The sequence below is a fragment of the Rhinatrema bivittatum genome, chromosome 1 (assembly GCF_901001135.1).
Source record: "Rhinatrema bivittatum chromosome 1, aRhiBiv1.1, whole genome shotgun sequence".
Classification (NCBI taxonomy): Eukaryota; Metazoa; Chordata; class Amphibia; order Gymnophiona; family Rhinatrematidae; genus Rhinatrema; species Rhinatrema bivittatum.
The window spans coordinates 169,493,971-169,514,531 of record NC_042615.1 but is presented as its reverse complement, the minus strand read 5'-3'; positions in this window follow the sequence as shown (position 1 = coordinate 169,514,531).

Sequence of the window (20,561 nt, the reverse complement as noted above, 5' to 3'; positions counted from 1 at the left end):
TAAATTGCAAAGATCAATATTTGATATTTATGTTTTACACTATAAAACCCAATGGCATGAATGAAACTATTTATTGGCTCAGCATGATTTGATTCATACCATTAAGCAATATCCTCAATATATTGTATTAGCTTTCAGTGATTGGTTATTTCAACATTTCCTCTCAATGGTTATTTCAACATCGTGCGGTATTTATTAGAGATGTGAATCGTGTGCCCGATCGTCTTAACGATCGGGTTCGGCTAGAGGGGGGAAAAAATCTGATTGTGGGTGATGTGAATCGGAATTGGTTCCGATTCACATCATTATTTTTTTTGTAGTGAGGCCCGACCCTTTAAAATTAACCCCTTACCTTCCCCCACCCTCCCGAACCCCCCCAAAACATTTTACGATTACCTGGTGGTCCAGTGGGGGCGCGGGGACCGATCTCCCGCTCTCGGGCCATCGGCGCTATTTTGGCTGCCACTCAAAAATGGCGCCGATGGCCCGATAAAAAAAAACCCACCCGACCCTTTAAAAACGACCCCTTAGTTTCCCCCACCCTCCCGAGCCCCCCAAAACATACCTGGTGGTCTACTGGTGGTCCTGGGAGCGATCTACCGTTCTCAGGCCGTCGGCTGCCACTCATAAAGATGGCGCCGATGGCCCTTTGCCCTTACCATATGACAGGGTATCCGTGCCATTGACCGGCTCCTGACACATGGTAGGAGCACTGGATGGCTGGCGCCATCTTTAAAGATGTCGGCGGCCATATTTACGATGGCGGCCATCTTTAAATACAGTGGCGGCCATCATTAAAGATGGCGCCAGCCAGCCAGTGCTCCTACCATGTGACAGGGGCCGGCCAATGGCACGGATACCCTGTCATATGGTAAGGGCAAAGGGCCATCGGTGCCATCTTTATGAGTGGCAGCCGATGGCCTGAGAACAGGAGATCGCTCCCGGGACCACCACTAGACCACCAGGTATGTTTTGGGGGGATCGGGAGGGTGGGGGAAGCTAAGGGGTCATTTTTAAAGGGTTGGGTGGGTTTTTTTTTATCGGGCCATCGGCACCATTTTTGAGTGGCAGGCAAAATGACGCTGATGGACCGAGAGTGGGAGATCGGTCCCCGTGCCCCCACTGGACCACCAGGTACTCGTAAAAAGTTTTGGGGGGGTTCGGGAGGGTGGGGGAAGGTAAGGGATTCGTTTTATAGGGTCGGGGTGGGTTTAGGGTTTTTTTTTGGTGTGCCGGTTCTCCCCGCCCTCCCCCTCCCCCGATTTACGATTTTTCACGATAAATCGGGGGAATTTCTATTGTATCGCGACTCTTAACGATTTTTGACAATTTAAAATATATCTGACGATTGTTTTAAATCGTCAAAAAATGATTCACATCCCTAGTATTTATAAAATAACTGCTGTTCATTGTAGGGATCCAGCTTTGCAGAAGCACACAGTTAAATAAGAGTGTATGCTGACTTATATCTTTGCACTTCTGAAGAAGATTGGGAAACATGGAGACTCGGCTGCAGAAGATGAACAAAATGAAACAGGAGTTTGGACTGTGTCACAGAAGATGAACTAAATGAACTAGATAAGTACTTTTTTTGTACTAAAGAATTTTATGCGTAAGACAATTTTCTCAATGAACAGCTGTTTGCATTGAATATTGCTGAGACCAATGCTTATAAGGAAGAACTTGATCACAGCAAATCTATAAGTTTTAAAGGTTTCTGTTGTACATAAAAGTGAATATTTAAAAGTTTTGCACATTAAAAGTTAGCAGTTACATGTGTAAAATAGCATATCTGTGAGTCTATGCTATTTTAGAAGCAACATACATATGTAAATAAGGGTCCACAAGTAAATTTGTGTGTATAAAAAAGGGACATTCTAGGGGCAGAGTGGGGCAGAGCGGGGTACACCAATGAGGGTTCCTCAGTAGAGATGATACGGCAATGGGCCACAGAGTGGGGTATACCAATGAGGATTCCTCAGTAGAGATGATACGGTAATGGTCTGCAAGCTGAGTACTCACTGTAGAAGTAGCGATGGTTCCAGAGGAAGCCCCAGGGAATGGGGCAGGCAGCGGTCCTAGGCGCAAGGCCCTCAGAGGAGCAGATAGTCAGAGACAAGGAAAGGTCGCCGAGGAGCAGGTAACTGGGACGTCTCACAACGAGGAAGCAGAAGCTGGAACGGGAAGTCCATAGTGAGCAAAGCGGATTCAGCAATGAGGGAACTTGTTGCCAGGTTGTAGGCAGACAGGGCCAGCCGGCTTAAGAGTCTATGATAAATGATATAATCGGGGGGGTGGGGGGGATGCCCCTGAGGTTCCCGCCATGACGTGCATAAGACTGGCCTGAGAGCGCGCGTGCCTAAGGAACTCCGAGGGCAAGATGGCTGGGAACAGGGGCAGTCAGGCTAGCGATAGCTGGTGGAGGCCGTCAGTCTACCCAACGGAGTCAGTGCAGCGAGGCAAGAGGTGAGCAACAGCAGTTGCACCCATCTGCGACCATCAGGTGTAACAGTACCCCCCTTCTTAGGGCCCCTTCCCGGGGTTTTGGGCTTTCTTGGGTGAGAAGCATGGAACTGCTTGATCAGTTCTTTGTCAAGGATATTGACTGCAGGCTCCCAGCTGTTCTCTTCCGGACCAAATCCTTCCCAAGAGATCAAATATTCCTATTGCTTCCCGCGCTTCCTCATGTCCAGGATATCCTGTACCTGATACGTAATGTCCTCCTCTGATGCCAGAGGTTGGGGCTCAGGTGGTTTCTTGGAGAATTCAGACAAGTTGAGAGGCTTTAATAGTGAGATGTGGAAGGTGTTATGAATCTTGAGAGATGTGGGTAGGCAGAGATTGTAAGTGACCAGGCCCAGCCAGCGAAGTACAGGAAAAGGCCCGATGTATCTGGGAGCGAAGCAAGCTGAAGGCAGTTTCAAGCAAATAAAGCGAGTGCTGAGCCACACCTTGTCTCCAGGGTTAAACTGTGGAGCTGCTCCATGATGTGCATTGTAGAACTTCTTTGACTTCTGTGCGGCTTGCTGTAGAAGTTGTTTGGTGTACTCCCAAAGTTGGTGTAACTCTTGTGCAGAAGCCTGTGCCACCGGAGAAGACACAGACAGAGGTAGTGAAAGAGGAGCCAGAGGCTGACGTCCGTATACTACTTGGAAAGGTGATGACCCGGTAGATGCAGACTGGTGGGAGTTTAAGGCACTTGGCCCAGGGAAGTAAGTTGGACCAGTCATTCTGCTAAGAGTTCGCAAACCCCCAAAGAAACTGTTTCAGGGTTTGGTTCATCCTCTCTGTCTGTGGCCTGTGGGTGATAGGCCAATGTGAGGTCCAATGCAATATCACATTTTTAGCAAAGTATCCTCCAAAACCTGGCCGTAAATTGAACACCTCAATCAGAGAGTATATGTCTCGGGATTCTGTGGAGGTGACACATGTGTCGAATGAACAATTTTGCTAATTCTGGGGCTGATGGAAGATCAGGTAATGCCACAGAGTGAGCCATCTTCGAAAATCGGTCCACAGAAATCCAAATGGTGTTCTTGCCATTGGAAGGAGGTAGGTCCACAATGAAATCTGTGGCTATGTGTGTCCACAGCTCACTAGGTGAAGGAAGAGGTTGTATGAGAACCCAAGGATGGCCCGCCAGCGGTTTCTGATGAGCGCAAGTGGGACATGATTACACATATGCTTGAGCATCTTTCTTCATGGTTAGCCACCAATTGAATCTCTGGAGAGTGGAAAGAGTTCTAGCTTGTCTGGGGTGGCCTGCCAGCAAGGAATCATGTGCCCAGTGGAGGATTTTCCTTCAAAGTGGTTGGAGAACCACCATCTTCACAGATGGCACTGTGAGTGTGGTGGAGAAGAGAAGTCGGATCAATGATGTGCCATGGAATATCCTGAACGTCTTCTGTGGTGAAATAACGAGAGAGTGCATCGGCTCAAGCGTTCTTATTGGCTGGCCGGTATCATAGTAGGAAACTGAACCGAGTAAAAAAGGGATACCATCAGGCCTGCCTGTGATTAAGGCATTGAGCATGGTGCAGGTACTCAAGGTTCTTGTGGTCAGTATATACCATGATCTGGTGCTGCACTCCTCGAAGGCCAGTTTAATCACCAGTAATTCCTTGTCCCAGATTCCATAATTACGCTCAGCCAGGGAGAAGTTTTGGGAGAAGAAAGAGCACGGGTGCAAGGTGTGATTGGCTGAATGATGGCTGAGTACCACACCAACACCGACGTCTGAAGCATCTACTTCAATGATGAAGGGTTGTCGGGGGTCAGTATGACACAAGTATGGTTCTCGTAGGAACACCTCCTTGAGTTCCTGGAAGGCAGTCAGGGCCTCGGGTAACCACTGAGAGGGGTTGGCTCCCTTGTGAGTCATGGCTGTGAGTGGGTCGGTCAGTGTTGAATAATGATGGATGAACGACCTGTAGTAGTTCGTAACCCCAAGAAAACTTCAGAGTGCCTTAAGGCCCAAAGGTTGAGACCAATTGCGAATACTCTTGGTCTTCTGTGGATCCATCTGAAACCCCTGGCTCGAGACCACATAGCCTAGAAAAGGGACTGACTCCTGGTCAAAAGAGCATTTCTACAGCTTGGCTCCTTATCTCACACCAAAACCCTAAACCTGTGCTCACCACCGATCCTGCCTATCATGCCATATCCTCCCAGCCTTTCGCGAGAGACCTCGGTGTCATCCTCGACCAACATCTGAATCTAAAGAAGGATATCAGCTCTATCCTCAAGGAGGGCTTCTATAAGATTAATGTCCTAAAAAAACGAAAACCCCTACTCCATTCTCCAGACTTCTGCATGGTCATTCAGGCCACCCTGTTCTCCAAATTGGATTATTGCAACTCCCTTTTGCTTAGGCTTACCTACTCCACATTAAAACCCCTCCAAATGCTCCAGAACACATTTGCCAGGGTCATCACAAATGCCAGGAAATCCGTCCACATTACTCCTATCCTTAAAGACCTACATGGGCTCCCCATTCCATCACGTATCCTCTACAAATATCTCTTCATCATCCATAAATCTATCTATTGTCACAATTAATTCCAAGTGGCTTGACGAACCCCTCAGCCTCACTCTCTCCAATTGATCCACCAGATCAAACAATAAAGGCACCCTCCAGGTACCCTCTCTAAAGAAGGCACACCTCTCCTCCACAAGAGATCATGCCATCTCCATTGCTGGTCCCTCATGATGGAATTCACTTCCCTCCTTTCTTCGCCTTGAGCCATGTTCCGCCAAATTCAAAAAGAAATTAAAGACTTGGCTCTTTAACCAAGCATACCCTGACTGGTCCCCCCCCCCCCCTCCTTCTCCCTTGTTTTACCCCCCATTTCAACTGAGCCTGTATAAAATCGTACTGTTTACTGTATAAAGTTTTACGTTTTTTTTTATCCTGTTCCATTCTTGTTACATAATGTATTATATACTCCATATTCCTCGTTGCTCTTTCTCCGGCCCCTTCGGCCTCTTTTCTGCTCCTTCTCCCATCCCCTTACCTCTTTTTTGTAATTTCCACCTGCTTTTAGTTCTTATGTAAACCGATATGATGTTCCCCAATAATGTCGGTATATAAAATCTTTAAAGAAAGAAAGAAAGAAAGAAATATAACTGGTTGTCCCTTAAGCATTACAGGATATTGGTGGCATCCTGGTGATGGCTCTGGAGGTGTTGTGAAAATACCATTATGGCGTCCAAGTAGACACGATGCAACTGTAGAGCATGTCTCTGAAGATCTTGTTCATCATATTCTGAAACACCGCTGGAGCATTGCAGAGGCCAAACGGATTCACCAAGTATTCAAAATGGCCATCGCGAGTGTTAAATGTGGATTTCCATTCATCGCCCTTGCATATCCTGACCAAATTGTAAGGCAAACTCAGCCCAGGGAACATAAAAACATAAGAAATTGCCATGCTGGGTCAGACCAAGGGTCCATCAAGCCCATCATCCTGTTTCCAACAGAGGCCAAACCAGGCCACAAGAACCTGGTAATTACCCAAACACTAAGAAGGTCCCATGCCACTGATGCAATTAATAGCAGTGGCTATTCCCTAAGTAAATTTGATTAATAGCCATTAATGGACTTCTCCTCCAAGAACTTATCCAAACCTTTTTTGAACCCAGCTACATTAATTGCACTAACCACATCCTCTGGCAACAAATTCCAGAGCTTTATTGTGCGTTGAGTGAAAAAGAATTTTCTCCGATTAGTCTTAAATGTGCAACTTGCTAACTTCATGGAATGCCCCCTAGTCCTTCTATTATTTGAAAGTGTAAATAACCGATTCCCATCTACCCATTCAAGACCTCTCATGATCTTAAAGGCCTCTATCATATCCCTTCTCAGCCGTCTCTTCTCCAAGCTGAACAGCCCTAACCTCTTCAGCCATTCCTCATAGGGGAGCTGTTCCATCCCCTTTATCATTTTGGTGGCCTTTCTCTGTACCTTCTCCATCACAACTATATCTTTTTTGAGATGCAGCAGCCAGAATTGTACACAGTATTCCAGGTACGGTCTCACCTTGGAGCGATATAGAGGTATTATGACATTTTCCATTTTATTAACTATTCCCTTCCTAATAATTCCTAACATTCTTTTTGCTTTTTTGACTGCTGCAGCACACTGATTCAATGATTTTAAAGTATTATCCACTATGATGCCTAGATCTTTTTCCTGGGTGGTAGCTCCTAATATGGAACCTAACATCGTGTAACTACAGCAAGGGTTATTTTTCCCTATATGCAACACCTTGCACTTGTCCACATTAAATTTCATCTGCCATTTGGATGCCCAATCTTCCAGTCTTGCAAAGTCCTCCTGTAATGTATCACAATCCGCTTGTGATTTAACTGCACTGAATAATTTTGTATCATCCTCAAATTTGATAACCTCACTCGTCGTATTCCTTTCCAGATCATTTATATATATATTGAAAAGAACCGGTTCAAGTACAGATCCCTGAGGCACTCCACTCTTTACCCTTTTCCACTGAGAAAATCGACCATTTAATCCTTCTCTCTGTTTTCTGTCTTTTAACCAGTTTGTAATCCACGAAAGGACATCGCCTCTTATCCCATGACTTTTTAGTTTTCTTCGAAGCCTCTCCTGAGGGACTTTGTCAAACTCCTTCTGAAAATCCAAATACACTACATCTACCGGTTCACCTTTATCCACATGTTTATTAACCCCTTCAAAAAAATGAAGCAGATTTGTTAGGAAAGACTTCCCTTGGGTAAATCCATGTTGACTGTGTTCCATTAAACCATGTCTTTCTATATGCTCTACGATTTTGATCTTGAGAATAGTTTCCACTATTTTTCCCGGCACTGAAGTCAGGCTCACTGGTCTATAGTTACCCAGATAGCCCTGGAGCCTTTTTTAAATATTGGGGTTACATTGGCCACCCTCCAGTCTTCAGGTACAATGGATGATTTTACCGATAGGTTACAAATTTTAACTAATAGATCAGAAATTTCATTTTTTAGTTCCTTCAGAACCCTAGGATGCATACCATCTGGTCGAGGTGATTTGCTACTTTTTAGTTTGTCAATCTGGCCTACTACATCTTCCAGGTTCACAGTGATTTTGTTCAGTTCATCTGACTCATCACCCCTGAAAACCATCTCCGGAACTGGTATCTCCCCAAAATCCTCATTAGTAAACACAGAAGCAAAGAATTCATTTAGTCTTTCTGCAATGGCCTTATCTTCCCTAAGAGCCCCTTTAACCCCTCTGTCATCTAATGGTTCAACCGACTCCCTCACAGGTTTCTTGCTTCGTATATATTTAAAAAAGTTTTTATTATGAGTTTTTGCCTCTATGGCCAACTTCAATTCAAATTCTCTCTTCACCTGTCTTATAAATGTTTTACACTTAACCTGACAGTGCTTAACTTTTATCCTATTTTCTTCAGATGGATCCTTCTTCCAATTTTTAAAGGATGTTTTTTTGGCTAAAATAGCCTCTTTCACCTCACCTTTTAACCATGACGGTAATCGTTTTGCCTTCCTTCCACCTTTCTTAATGTGTGGAATACATATGGACTGCGTCTCTAGTATTGCATTTTTAAACAATGTCCATGCCTGTTGAACACTTTTAACCTTTGCAGCTGCACCTTTCAGTTTTTTTCTAACTATTTTCCTCATTTTATCAAAGTTTCCCTTTTGAAAGTTTAGTGTTTGAGCTGCATATTTACTTATTGTCCCCCTTCCAGTTATTAGTTTAAATTTGTTCATGTTATGATCACTGTTGCCAAGTGGCCCCACCACCATTATCTCTCTCACCAAATCCTGTGTTCCACTAAGAATTAAATCTAAAATAGCTCCTTCTCTTGTTGGTTCCTGAACCAATTGCTCCATGAAGCAGTCATTTATTACATCCAGGAAGTTTATGTCTCTAGCAAGTCCTGATGTTACATTTACCCAGTCAATATTGGGGTAATTGAAATCTCCCATTATTATTGCACTGCCAAATTGGTTAGCTTCCCTCATTTCTCTAAGCATTTCATCATCTGTCTGACCATTTTGTCCAGGTGGACGGTAGTATACTCCTATCATTATACTCTTACCTAACACACATGAGATTTCTACCCATATAGATTCTACTGAGCCTTTAGTCTCTTGTATGATCTTTATCCTGTTGGACACTATACCCTCCTGGACATAAAGTGCCACACCCCCACCAAGTTGATCCTCCCTATCATTGTGATATAATTTGTACCCTGATATAGCACTGTCCCATTGGTTATCCTCCTTCCACCAAGTCCCTGTGATGCCAATTATGTCAATCTCATCATTTGCTGCTATACACTCTAACTCTCCCATCTTATTTCTTAGACTTCTGGCATTGGCATACAGACATTTCAAAGTGTGCTTTGTTTTGTATTAACAACCTGCTTTTCAGTTGTTAGGGATAATTCAGAAATCATTAGCTTCGGTGACTTTTTTATACATAGGCACATGGACTATGTTTCCTTTGTTGGGATACCCTAACTCTCCTGTTTCATTAGTATCCTTCAAGGAGCAGATAGCCAGAAACGAGGAAAGGGCCCCTGAGGAGTGGGTACCCGGGATGTCTCACGCCGAGGAAGTAGGAGCTGGAACAGGAAGTCCATAGTGAGCAAAGTTAATTCAGCAATGAGGGAACTCATTGACAAATCGTATGCAAACAGGGCCAGCCAGCTTAAGAGTCCACGATGAATGACGTCATCCGGGGGGGACGTGCCCGAGGTTCCCACCATGACATGCATAAGACTGGCCCAAGAGCTCGCCCGCATGCCTATGGAACTCCAAGAGCAAGATGGCGGTCGGCAGCGTCCATGCCATCCAGGGAGGTTCGGGAACAGGGGCAGGTAGGCCGGCGATAGCTGGCGGAGGCCACAAGTCTACCCAAAGAATGTCAGTGCAGTGAGGCAAGAGGTGAGCAATAGCGGTCACAGCGGTCTGCAGCCAATGGGCATAACACCAACAGTGGCCAATCCAGGCTACAAGTACCTGGCAAGTGCCAAACATTTAGTAGAACCTATGCTACTAATGTCATTAATAGAAGTTACTATTCCCTAAGTCAACTTGATTATTAGCAATTAATGGACTTCTCCTCCAGGAACTTATCCAAACCTTTTTTAAACCTAGCTAAATTAACTACCCAAACCACATTCTCTAACAACAAATTACAGAGCTTACTTGTGCATTCAGTGATAAAGAATTTTCTCCAATTTGTTTGAAATGTGTTACTTGTAAACTTCATGGTGTGCCCCTTTGTCCTTCTATTTGTTGTGCTTCCCTGTCACGTATGCTCCGCAGCCGGGCGTGGTCACCTCTCTCGTCCGTCCATGAGCGCAGGCCTCCCTTCTGCTGTCAGTCCCGGCTGTCCCCGTCATTCTCCTCTGCCCATGGCGGCTCCAGCAGCATCACCGGCCTCACAGCTGAGCTCCCGCCGGGGCTCCACGTATAGCTTCTCCTCGGCCCCACCCTAGGCACGCGTGCGGCCAGTGTCACAACATTTAAAGGGCCAAGCACAGGAAACCAGGACCTGATGCTCCCCAATGATGTATCCATTCCACAGTATATAAGGCAGAGCTCAGACCCATAATCCCTGCCTTGGCAATCGGGTCGATCACGTTGTGATAGCAAGCTTGCCTTCCTGTTCCAGTGTTTTGTTCCAGTCTCCTGTTCCAGTGTCTTGTTCCAGTCTTCTGTTCCAGTTTCCTGTTCCAGCGTCCTCCTTCAAGGGATTTGCGACTGGCCCCAGCTAGTAGGCCTCCGTGCCTTCCAAAGATTCCTCGGATTCATGAATTACTATAGAAGTTTTATCACTAACTATTCCACGTTAGCTGCCCCACTCACGGCTATGACTAGAAAAGGAACCAATCTCCGGGTTTGGAGTCCCAAGGCTCAAGCTGCATTCCACGCATTAAAAGAGGTTTTCTGTTCCGGTCCCTGTCTGCGACATCCAGACCCAAACTACCCATTCGTAGTTGAATTCGATGCACCCGCCATCGGAGCTGGGGCGGTGTTGAGTCAGTATTCCTCCAAGGGTACATTGGTACCATACTCCTTCTATTCCCACAAATTTTCACCAGCAGAGCAAAATTACACAATTGGAGATCGTGAACTTCTTGCTATCAAGCTAGCACTCCAAGAGTGGCGTCCATGGTTGGAAGGAGCACAACACAAGTTTACCATATTCACAGATCATAAAAATCTTGAACATCTAAAAGAAGCACAATTATTGAACCCAAGACAAACCCAATGGGCGTTGTTCTTCGAGCAATTCAATTTCGAGCTGTGCTACTGGCCAGCATCGAAGAACCTCCGTACAGATGCACTCTCGTGTTCCCTTGAACCAGAAGACATACCAGACTCTACAAGACACATAATTGATCCAGCCTGTGTATCTCTCATGGTTACCGCCATAGAACCCACTGGAAAGACAGTCATTTCACGCTGACTACGTGAGCGTGTACTCCGCTGGGCCCATAACTGAAAGCTAGCCAGACATCCTGGCTGAACTAGAACCCTTGAGATGCTGAGGAGGTTCTACTGGTGGCCCAGTATGGTAAAAGATTCACGCAACTATGTTGATTCTTGTCCGATCTGTGTTCAACAGAAGCCCCCAACTGGTCAACCATAGGGACTTCTCCAACTGCTTCCAGCACCCACCAAACCCTGGTCGAGTATATCAACTGATTTCATTACTGACCTGCCTCCTTATCAAGATAACACCGTCATCTGGGTCATCACTGACTGCTTCTCTAAGATGGGTCACTCTATCCCTCTGTGGAACCTTCCATCAGCTCCAGAACTCGCCAAGTTATTCCTGAAACACGTCTTCCACTTGCTTGTCCTACCCAAGGAAATAATTTCACTCCAAGGGCTGCAATTTGCCGCTAAGTATTGGCAATCACTATTGAAGAAGGTGAACATCACCCTGAGCTTTACATCGATCTACCACCCTCAGACAAATGGCCAAGCGGAAAGAACCAACCATACGCTGAAGATCTTCCTACGGTCGTATGTGAAAGACCAGCAGGATAATTGGGCTGACCTGTTACCCTGGGCCGATTTGTCACACAACACGCACATTGCTGCTGCCACCGATGTATCGCCGTTCTCCATGGTGTTTGGCTGCCAACTACGCTTGCCTCTGCCAGTGCCTATCTCCGTGCCTTCGCCAGCGGCTCAGTTCACAACACAAACCATCCGACTCATATGGAACCAAGTTAAAGAGCATTTAGCTCAGGCTGCCGAACGGTCCAAGAGAGTTGCTGATACTCATCGGCAGTTGGCCCCACTCTTCTGACCAGGACAGAAGGTATTGTTGAGCACCAAACATATCAGGTTGCAATTACCCTCTCAGCGCCTGGCACCTAAATTCATTGGGCCATTCCCAGTTCTCCGCCGTGTTGGAGCAGTAACATACCAAATCCAGCTACCAAGATCCATGGGTATCCACAATACCATTCATGTTTCCTTATTGAAACCTCTCATACTTTCATGGCCATCTCGTAAGGATCCACCTCCTCTACAAGGCTTCACAGAACCAGAAGAAACTTTACAGGTACGAGAGTTCCTAGATGTCCAGAAGAGATATGGCTATTGGAAATATCTCCTGTCATAAGAGGGCTTTGGGTCTGAGAAGAACTCGTGGGAGCCCTCCTACCACATCTATGACAAACAAGTCCTCCAGGACGTCCACCGAGACCACCCTGACAAACCAAGGCTGATAAGGGGGAGGCCTAGAAGGGGGGGGGTACTGTTGCACTTCCCAGCCATGTACACTCTGTGGCCGGGCTTGCTCACCTCTCTCGGCCATCCACAAGCACAGGCCTCCTTTCTGATGTTGGTCCCAGCCATCTCCATCACTATCCTCTGCCTGCAGCAGCTCCGGCAACATCGCAGGCCTCCCAGCGGAGCTCACGCCGGGGCACCGTGTCCAGCATCTCCTCGGCCCCGCCCCTAGGCACGTGCATGGCCAGCGTCATGACATTTAAAGGGCCAAGCGTGGGTAACCAGATCCTGATGCTCCCTGAAGATGTATCCATTCCACAGTATATAAGGCAGGGCTCAGACCCATGATCCCTGCCTTGGCAATCAGGTCAATCATGTTGTGATAGCAAGTTTGCCTTCCTGTTCCAGTGTCCTGTTCCAGTCTCCTGTTCCAGCATCCTACTGTTCCAGCATCAACCTGTTCCTTCGTCTCCCCAGGTAGTACCATTCGGACTGTCTTCTCGGTACTGACCTCTGCCTGTTACTTTGACTACATTTGATTGCCGCCTGGATTTGACCTTTGCCTGTTTCTTCAACCACATCTGCATGCTGCCTGGAACTGACTTCTGCCTGTCCACTGACCACATCTACACACTGCCTGGAACTGACCTCTGCCTGACCACTGACCACATCTGACTGCTGCCTGGAACCTGACCTTTGCCTGACTGACCATCCATGGACTGACCACTGGTATTGACCCCTGCTTTGGCTGACTACCCTATCCTTGATTCTGGCCTTGATCTTCTCTCTTCATTCAGAGACTCTGTTCTGCCAAATTGTGGGTTTGATTAATTCCAAGCCAGACCAAGAAAGATTTCAGACAAAATTGCCAGGAAAATTTGTTGGCATGCAATGAAAAACCCACAAGCAAATTCTACTGAATTAAAGGCTTTTCTGAAACAATGTAGTGTGGGTATTTCAACATGCAAAATAAGGAGATGCTTAAACAAATATGGGCTGCATGGTAGAGTTGCCAGAAAAAAAACCTTCTGCACCAATGCCACAAAACAGTCCACTTACAATATACCAAACTGCACCCAGAGAAGCCTCAAAATTTCTGGAACAAAATAATTTGGAATGATGAGACGAAAATTGAACTTTATAGTCAGAACCATAAATTTTATGTGTGGAGAGGAGACAACACCATCCCTACCATGAAGCATGGATGTGGATCTCTGCTGTTTTTTTTTTAGAGGAATGGAAGGAGAGAGCTACAGTAGCACAGGGAATTTAGTCAGATTCTTAACAGAAAATACTGGAAGAGAATTTGCATTCATCGGGTTTCTAACATGACAATGATCTGAAACATAAGGCCAAGTCAACCCTTCAGTGGCTGCTGCAGAAGAAAGTGAAGGTACTGGAGTGGCTATCACAGTCTCCTGACCTCAACATCATTGAGCCACTGTGAGGAAACCTCAAACATTCAATTCATGTTAGACAACCAAAGCTTTTACAGGATCTGGAGGCTTCTTGCCAAGAGGAATGGACATCTTTACCACAGGAGAAAATAAAGTACCTTATTTACAACTATATGAAAAGACTACAAGCTGTCACTGATGCAAAAGGGTTCAGGCAATACACAATATTAAGAAGTAAGGGTATGTAAACTTTTGAACAGAACCATTTTGTTATTTCTTTTATTGCAATGGTTTGTTTAATGATTGTGCCTTTCTAAGATGCATAAAAATAGTATAATTGAAACACATGAATAATAAAAGACTTGTTTTGCCTGATCACTCATGTTTTCTTAAAATTCTATACATTCTACAAATTCTGCCAGGGGTATGTAAACTGATGAGCACAACTGAAAATATATTTAGAAGGCCTGTGTCAGTCAATCAATCAGTCAGTCATGTCAGTCACACTGTCGTATTTATCTATGGCCATCAGGTGGTACCCAGAACAGAGGAAGGTACAAAGATAATATGCTCTCTTTGCAAAGCTCTGTCACAGAAAGATGCACACACAAACACACACACACACAGGCACATACCAATGTATTTATTTATTTGAAGTCTTTTATATACCGAGGTATAGCAAGCTGCCTTCATTCCAGTTTACATTTTAACAACTGATTACAGATAAAGGACAATAGGGATGTGAATCGTTTTTTGACGATTTAAAATATCGTCCGATATATTTTAAATTGTCAAAAATCGTTAGAGCCGCGATACAATAACAATTCCCCCGATTTATCGTCAAAAAATCATAAATCGGGGGAAGGGGGAGGGGAAGGGGGAGGGCGGGAAAACCGGCACACTAAAACAACCCTAAAACCCACCCCGACCCTTTAAAATAAATCCCCCACCCTCCCGAACCCCCCCAAAATGCCTTAAATTACCTGGGGTCCAGAGGAAGGGTCCCGGTGTGATCTTTTACTCTCGGACCTCCGGGTGCGTTGTAGAAATGGCGCCAGCGCTACCTTTGCCTTGTCATATGACAGGTCAAAGGTAGCGCCGGCGCCATTTTGTTTTTTGTCCCCCGACGTTAGGAGCTTAGGAGATCTCTCCCGGACCCCCGCTGGACCCCCAGGGACTTTTGGCCAGCTTGGGGGGGCCTCCTCCTGACCCCCACAAGACTTGCCAAAAGTCCAGCGGGGGTCCGGGAACGACTTCCTGCACGCGAATCGTTTTTCCGTACGGAAAAACGATTCACGGTAGGAGATCGCTCCCGGACCCCCGCTGGACCCCCAGGGACTTTTGGCCAGCTTGGGGGGGCCTCCTGACCCCCACAAGACTTGCCAAAAGTCCAGCGGGGGTCCGGAACGACCTCCTGCAGTCGAATTGTGTTGCCTTACGGCCGGCGCCATTTAAAGTTTTGAATTTGATTCTTTGTAGCCAGTGAAGCCAGGTAGCCAGTGAAGACTTTTTAGAACAGGGGTGATGTGGTCTGATTTTTTCTTGCCAGTTAGTACTCTGGCAGCGGCATTCTGTAACAATTGGAGTTGTTTTAGTGTGGATTTTGGAAGGCCAATCAGGAGTCAGTTGCCGTAATCAAGACTGGTAAATATAAGAGATTGAAGGACGGTTCTGAAATCTTGTTGATGTAGTAGCGGTTTAAGATGTTTGAGAATGTGAAGTTTATGAAAGCCTTCTTTGGTTTTCGTTGTGATGTTCTTTTTGAAGCTTAGTTCATTGTCGATCCAGATTCCGAGGTCCATTGCATTGTTCTTCAGTTGGATGTTGGTGTTGTCAATTTGTAAGGAAGGCATTGGGGATATTTGTCCTGTGTTATTTCTTTCGATGAGGATGCATTCTGTTTTGCACATGTTGAGGCATAACTTTAGGTGGTTCAGCATGTTTCTAATTGAGAAAAGGTGGTTGGCTTTAGGCTCGATGCATCTTCAATTGTTGAGGTTATTGGAATGAGTTGAATGTCGTCGGTGTACATATAAAAAGTTATGCCTAGACTTGAGATGAGTTGGCATAATGGGAGTAGGTAAATATTAAAGAGGGTGGCTGAGAGGGGGATCCTTGTGGTACCCCTGGTTCAAAGGGGAGGGGATCAGAAGAGTTGTTGTTAAGGGTGACTTGTACATACATGCAGGTAGACACATACACAGACATTCATACTCACACAGGTACCCAGGCACAAACACACACACTCACACACACAGGCACAGGTCCTCACACCTACAGGCACAGGCACACACACATATGCACACACTCATGAGCACACACTCAGGCTGTTATTGATCAGATAAACTAAGTAAGCAATGCCTTTTAAAGTCTGCTATTACACGCTGAGGTAGATTTTAAAAACATACACGCGCGCATACTTTTGTTCGCGCACCAGGCTCGAACAAAAGTACGCTGGATTTTATAAGATACGTATGTAGCCGCGTGTATCTTATAAAATCCGGGGTCGGTGCGCGCAAGGGGGTGCACATTTGTGCAACTTGCGCGTGCCGAGCCCTGCGCGCGCTGCCCGTTCCCTCCGAGGCCGCTCCGAAATCGGAGCGGCCTCGGAGGGAACTTTTTTTCTACTCCCCCGCACCTTCCCTTCCCTTCCCCTACCTAACACACCTCCGTGGCCCTATCTAGACCCCCCCCCCTACCTTTATCGGAGAAGTTACTACTGCCTCCGGGCAGTAGTAACTTACGCGCGTTGTCGGGGCACTCGGCCACGCCCCCAAAACACCCACACGCCCCCCGGACACACCCCCGATCCCTAACCGTGCCCCTAGCCATGCCCCCGACCGCCCCTTTTTGCAAGCCCCAGGACTTACGCGCGTCCCAGGGCAGGCTCGGCGCGCGCAGGGGGGGTTTGGGGTAGGTTTTCGGGGGGTATGCATGTATCTTATGCGCGTACCCCTTTGAAAATCTACCCCTTTGTCTGAGAAACCCTGACTCTCACACTCCCACACACAGGCAGGCATAGGCACATGAACATTGGCACACATAAGCTTGCACAAGCATTGACACAAGTGCATAGAAATGCACACACAGGCATGCACAAGCTTACACAAGTATGCACAAGTACACAGAAGTGCAAACAGTACAATATTGCACAACCTTGCACACAGGCAACCACACACAGACACATACAAAGACACACATATATAGGCAACTACCTCCCCCCCCCCACCACACACACAAAGGCACCCACATAGACAAGAAGAGGAATCCACAGACATACACAGTTACAAGCCATTATACCCACAGGCTGAGGCCTTCACATCCAGAAGCACAGGCACAAACACAGGCATGCATACATACATATGCATATTCACACAGGTGCACAGACACAGGCACACACATATAGGCTGATATAGTCCAGACTATCTTCATAATGCCAGACTCTTTTAGGGAGTATATATAATGGCTTTTAATAACATGTGTTACATGCTTGGTAATTTTAAAAAATAATAAAATACAATTAGAAAACTCACAGCAGATAGACCTACCATGCACCAAACTGTACATTTTTTAATTAAAAAGTTGTAGCAGCTTTATATTCTAGTGCTAATTTAACATCAATAACAACAAAATATCAGTGCTTCAGCCATTGCCTGTCAGGTATTTCTGAAGCTACTTAGAAGATGGCTCAGTGGTGGTTATTCTTTTAAACAAGAAACAAATTGCAACACAAATGCTTATACCTGATATCGGCTAGAACAGATATTTATGTATTTATTATTGCTGCATGTTAAGTGACTTGAAAAAAGTACTTTTTAAAATTCATTATGCAATTTCATAGTTCAATGTTCCCATCATACCCATTTTTGTATACTGCATAAATCTTTGAAATGTCTGTGGCCATCAGTAAAAAGGAACTTGCATCTACTTCCTTTTTGTATGAATGCAGAATGCTTGATAGTAACAAGGGAAAAAAATCACTGGCATTCAAATTTGAAGTAAAAAACAAATTGTGAATTTCGCACTTCAATTTTCTAATGCTAAGTTGCTATAGACTGATGCAGACGCTTTTGTATTACAATGAAAAATAAACCACCATTTCACCTGCTACTATATTTAAAGAATCATTGATGAGTTACAAAAATGAATTAGAATAAAAAAAACTTTGAAAAAGAATGTATCATTGAACTGTGGGTAGTGTTTGAATAGATATGTAGAAAAAAATAAAAAGATTTTTGTTCATCTTATTAAGAATTTCATTATTTTGATAGTGACCTTTCAAGTATTTAGATCTCTCCTTTCTTCTAGGGCAGAAGTATCCACTTTCAGTGCTTGTGGGCTGAAGCAGGACAAGTTTTCAGGATATCCCTAATGAATATGCCAGAGAAAGATTTGCATGTACAGTGCCTCCATTATATGCAGATCTATCTCATGCAAATTCATTAATGATATCCTGACTCCCAGCCCTGCAACCTTCAAGGGCTGGAAGTGAATACCAATGCTCTAGAGTGAACATATTTAGGCACCTAGGTCTCATATCATATGGCTTTTGTTGTAAACCATTCAGCATTTTGGTTGCATTTCCCTGTATTCCTCCTGTTCTCTATATTCTTCCAAAGCAATAATCTCCAAAACCGAACATAATTTTCTAATCAGGTTTTCAACAAACGTTTCTACAGAGGAATTGGGGGGTCATGATATGAAGCTTCAAGGGGTAGATTCAGGAACAATCAGGCTAATACAGTACAGTGCGCTCTGACGGAGCGCACTGTTAACCCGCCACTGGACGTGCGTTTTCCCTTACCCCTTATTCAGTAAGGGGCCGAAAATGCACGTCCAATCCACCGAACCTAATAGCGCCCGCAACATGCAAATGCATGTTGATGGCCCTATTAGGTATTCCTGCGCAATACAGAAAGTAAAATGTGCAGCCAAGCCGCACATTTTACTTTCAGATATTAGTGCTACCCAAAGGTAGGCGCTAATTTCTTCGGGCACCGGGAAAGTGCACAGAAAAGCAGTAAAAACTGCTTTTCTGTGCACCTTCTGACTTAATATCATGGTGATATTAAGTCGGAGGTCCCGAAACTTTCCAAAAAGAAAAAAAATTGAAGTCGGCCGGCAGCTGTCGGGTCGAAAACCGGACGCTCAATTTTGCCGGTGTCTGGTTTCCGAGCCCGTGGCTGTCAGCGGGCTCGAGAACCAATGCCAGCAAAATTGAGCGTCAGCTGTCAAACCCACTGACAGCTGCCTCTCCAGTCCAAAAGGAGGCGCTAGGGATGCGCTAGTGTCCCTAGCGCCTCTTATTGCCTGTTTTTACCGCCGGGCCTCATTTAAATACAGAATCACGCACACAGGAGAGTGGCCTGTGCGCCCGCCGGGAGAGCGGACTTTATTGAATCGGCCTGAATGTCAGGTAAATTTTCAAAGGGCCACACATACGTCATTTTCGGGGTTTCTGCATGTGACTGGGCCTTGCGTGCTGCGCGCATTTTACTGCAGGCCCGGCCACGTGTGTAAACCCTGATATACACACAAGTGCTGGACATGTTGGAAGAGGTGGGCAAGGGGGCGGGGAGGAACAGGGAGTTGTGGGGGAGGAGTGGGCTGGGACAGCACCATTAGCTGCTGTCCCAGGGAAGCATGCAGCCAGCCGTCACATGGAATTTGCTTCTGCTCCAACAGAGCAGTAAGTAAAAAAAACAAAAAAGGGGATAGTTAGAGTTAGGTTAGGGGTCAGAGAGTACAGGAGAAGAGGTAGGAAGGATAGGGTTAGGGATAGGAAAGTTCCCTCCCTGTCTGCTCCTTAATTGGAATGAACTAGGAGGAAAATGGGGTAAGCCTGATTGCGTCGCCACACATAGTTTACTAAAATTCAGCCCCCCCGCGTGCATTTCCCGCACATGCATGCAGAGATTTTAAAATCCGTCATGCATGTGCACACGGCCATACGATTTTATAACATGCATGCACCGGCACGCTTGTTAGAAAATCGGCACGTCCATGTGCGCGCACCGGGAACCGCGTGCACATGGACGCGCGTGCACTTCTTTTAAAAATGATGCCTATATATATATATATATATATATATATATACATAGTGAGAGAGAAAGAGAAATATTGTCAGGAATTCACAACGAGGCTCAAACTTCATTGTGATTTCCTGACAAGTTAAGCATGGAGGAAAAAGGCATTCAAGTTTATCATTGCTGTCATTTTTCAGTCTGACATATTGCATGCACCCTTCTAAATGATTTATATGAAATCATAACTAGTTAAAAAAAATGTTTCACTATTTTGCTTTTGAACATTCTATTAAATATATGTCACATTAGTGTTCCTTAGATATTTTGTTAATGGTATATGGTAGATAGATGGATAGATGGATAGATAGATAGATAGATAGATAGATAGATAGATACAAAAACCAGAAAAAAAGAACATCCAAAAATAATTTTCAAATGTAAATCTAAATGTTTATATTTTTTTGTATACTAGACTCTATGAGGTTGATTATAAAAGCAATGCTTGTGCAAAAATGCCCACATAGTGCATGAGCAGCACAGATTTTAAAAGCCGCAATTTAAGTCCATATATTCCTTGCTCACACCAGAAATAAGGGAACAGTAAGGTTCAAGGAATGGACAGGGTATTGGTATTTTGGTGCAGTGCCTACACTTATACACATAAGCTTGTTTGCCGCATAACTTTGCTGCTACTCCTAAACAGGAGCAAGTCTGCATATCTCACTTTTTTGGCTTAATCGATTGGATGAGGGGTCCAAGATAACTGGGGAGTATATAGGATGAAGAACAAGAGAGGTCTGGAAGATCTTGATATTGATTGGGAAAATTGGTGGACTAATTAGAAAACTGTGAAAGTCTCTCGCGAGCAAGTTTTAAAATCCACTTTTATATG